Source organism: Gossypium hirsutum, chromosome A01 (genome assembly GCF_007990345.1).
Source record: "Gossypium hirsutum isolate 1008001.06 chromosome A01, Gossypium_hirsutum_v2.1, whole genome shotgun sequence".
Lineage (NCBI taxonomy): Eukaryota > Viridiplantae > Streptophyta > Magnoliopsida > Malvales > Malvaceae > Gossypium > Gossypium hirsutum.
In genome coordinates, this window is record NC_053424.1 from 86,644,271 (window position 1) to 86,647,938 (window position 3,668).

General features: G+C 36.0%; 1 non-coding gene across 1 annotated transcript; it reads left to right on the forward strand.

Annotated features, from left to right (window-relative positions):
• Nucleotides 1–1,291: 1,291 nt before the first annotated feature.
• LOC121208041 (small nucleolar RNA R71) lies at nucleotides 1,292–1,398 on the forward strand. The gene has a single exon (XR_005903070.1). It is a non-coding gene; the product is annotated as a small nucleolar RNA R71 (small nucleolar RNA).
• The last annotated feature ends 2,270 nt before the right edge of the window (nucleotides 1,399–3,668 follow it).

Genomic DNA, 3,668 nt, shown 5'->3' on the forward strand with positions numbered 1-3,668 from the left:
AATAAATTATGCAATCGAACCTTGATGAATTTATTTTCATAGGAAAGTAACGGAACGGTCATATGAATAGTATATTATGAGATGTTAAAGTTTTCGTGAAATAGGGCCAGAACGGTTTCAGGATTCCCTGTTCCGACTTTGGAAATTCATTATAAATTAACCAGAGATAATTAGAAGTCATGCCTTACATGTATAGATTCCTTGTTGAGTCTAGTTTCATTAGAAAGAAACGAAATCAGTATTAAAGCCTTGTATAGGGAGATATCCAAGTCGTAATGCGAAAAGATCAGTGTAGTCGAACCCTGAAATAGGGGGGACTTTAACTAATAAACTGTACTAATTGGCTCGACCAAAAATTATAGAAAAACATTTTTAGATGAACATATGATTCTAGTTTCAGGAAAAATTTACGAAACTGGTTTTCGAGTTTTGAAACTCAAAATATGATTTTTAAGGCGACAGTGATGCAGTAACCAGCTTGTCTGGAAAATTTTCAAATGGACTGTGAAAATAAATGTATTATGTCTGTTAGCACCTCGTGTTTGACTCCGGCAACGGTCTCGGGTACGGGGTGTTACAGTCGATTTCTGAGTGTAGTTGCAAGCTGGCCCATTTGGTTTTCCAGGTTTTTCAACGTAGCTGCTTGGCTTTGGATTAAGGCATCATTCTTGGCCATTATGACTTCAACAAATTTTCTAAGCCATTGGATGGTTAAGCTTGGATTGGTTTCTGAACGTGTTGGGGAAAAATATGTGGCGGGGTCGATCTAGGTTGGGCGTAAGTATTACTGGTTCCAACCCCTTGGTTACTCTAGGAAAAGTTCAGGTGGTTTCGCCATGATGGGTTATAGAAATTGGATTGCAGTCCTTGCCTTCCTCGATTTTGGTTCTGGTTACCTATGTTGTTCATGGATTCTGGGTTTGATGGACATTCTTCGAACAAATGTCCTTCCCCACAATAGACACAGGCTATATTTTCAAATTGGTTTGGTGGCTGTGCTGCAAAACTGTTAGACCCATTAGTAGTAAGATTTTTAAGCATTGAGGATATTGATGATACCTGAGATGCGAGTGAAGTGAGAGCATCTACTTCATGTATTCCAGTAACTCATCTTCCTAACACTGCTCTATTGGTTGGCCATTAATAGTTGTTGCTGGCAATCCTCTCAATGATTTCATAAGCCTCATTATAAGACTTAGAAATGAGAGCACCGTTAGTAGAAGCATCCACTACCATCCTCGTGTGAGCATTGAGACCATTATAAAATGTCTCAAGTTGGATGCAATGTGGGATTCCATGAAGAGGTCACTTTCGTAGTAATTATTTGTACCTTTCCCATGCCTCATACAAGGACTCATCATCCATTTGTTGGAAAGCAGTGATCTCGTTCCTTAACTTAGCATTCTTGCTAGGCGGTAAATACTTCATAAGAAATCTTTTTACTAACTCTTGCCATGTGGAAATTGAGTTCGGTGGCAATGAGTTCAACCAAGCTCGAGATCTGTCCCTCAGTGAATGTGGGAATAGCTTCAATCGTAATACATCTTCGGGTACTCCAGCTAACTTGAAAGAATCGCTCTCCTCCATAAATAGTCTTAAGTGTAGGTGAGGATCTTCGGTAGGCATTAAACTGAATTAGCCCACTGTCTGAAGCTTCTGAAACATGACTGGCTTTATCTCGAACTATTATGCCTCAATTTCGGGTCTCTTAATACCCGAATTAAGATCATGAAACACTGGCATGGCATACTGTCGTAAAGCTCTATCCCTATCATCAGCAATAAGGATAGGATTTTGAGCAAGGTTTGCTCCATTTCCTTGGATCGAATTTTCGAAGTTCATCTCTTTGGTCCTTCTCTGATTAGCTTGTCTTCTTCGCTGTCGAAAAGTTCGTTCAATCTCAGGGTCTACAAGGATAGGTCAATAATTCGATCAATACTCATAAACACCTTAAAATGATAACAAAAAAATTAATTAAGTTAGAATTTAAATAGAAAATTAAACCAAAATGAAAAACTAAAAAATTCACAAATAATGACTATTTAAAACAGTCCCCGGTAACGGCGCCAAAAACTTGGAACGAAGGGAATGTACAAGTGTACACAATCGCAACAAGTAATAAAGTGACAAGTAAATGTTGAGTCATCGTACCCACAGGGACTGTGAAAAGGATTATTTATGAATGCAATTTAAAAAACTTTGGTGAATAAAAATATTTTGTTTTGAAAAGGGTGATTAAGAAAAATAAGATTTTAAACTAAACAAAAATAAAAGTTCTAATGCATGATTTCAAAATATGATTTAATCAAGATGACATAATTGCGTTGATTTAATTACATTTCTTTAACTTAGAATTATTAAACTCATGTCTATGTTGTTACGAATAAATTCATGGCAACTCGGTAATTTGCTAACTTATGAACATATTCACCTACACAAATCCATTCATCTCTTAACACATCACTATGTTGATTCAAATGATTAAACAGATTTTAATAAGCAAACATGTTATGTCACATACATACTCATTAAATTGAACTAACCTCTTACATATCCCTATGTCAATTCAAATGATTAATTAAATCTAATAAGCACATAAAAGACTATGTGAGGTAATAAGGTATCCTTACCTTGAAACAGTTTAATCACAATAATCTTGCAAGTTATGCAAGTCAAGTGTATCGCCATATACATTGCTAATTTAACTTTTAGCTACCTTAGAAGAATAAACATGCACTGATTAAGTATTGTGTCAATTAATTACAATTTCAATCCGTTTAAATAATTAATTCATTAGCTACCTCACAATTGTAATGCAAGAATAACTTAGGCATGATTTTACTTAATCAAGCATTTTACCGAAGCCTATAATAGCATAAACACAATTTTAATAATTTAAGTAGATGAAATGAAATCAAACCAATGCGAATTAAATTCAAGCTAAGCTGATTAAATTAACCATTCCAACAACATAAATATTCATAGATCTGTTCATCATAACAACAACAAAAATTAAAGAGATAAGGAACAAGAATCAAATTCGGTGTTTCCCTGTGGCTTGACTAGGTTGCTCCGTTCTTCCTCCTTTGTTGTCCTCGCCAATCAAGGCTTCTATGAACACTCAATTGCTGCTCCAAAATGGCTGAAGAAGAGCCCTTTCTCAAGGGGAGAAATCGGCACAAGAGCAAGGGACTTGGAATGAGAAAATGAGAGGAGAAAGTGAGAGAGGAGAGAAGAGATGTGAATGAATGAGGGATGCCTTGAATGGTTAGCCAAGGGGGGTTTTTATAGCTGAATGTGGCAGCTAAAATTTGATAAAAATAGCAGCCAAAAATCCACCCCTTGGGCGGCCATCTATGTGGCAAAGTTGATGGCTTCAACTTTGCTAAATTTGGCTTGGGGCAAATCTTCAAAGCCATAAATTGTGGAGGGGCTGATTTGCAATTTGAACAAGTCTTCAAGGGCTTCTTTGCAGCTAAAATAATCAGCTAATGAGCTGAATTGGGTCAGCACTTGGATGGTTTTGGGCTGTCCTCTCCTTGGCCGGTTCAATTCACTAGATTTGGTTCAATCAGACCATTTTTCATAATTAATTAATAATAATTTATTAACCCAAATTAAATTGGATATAAATTAAAATTAATTAGATTATGAATTAATACAGATAA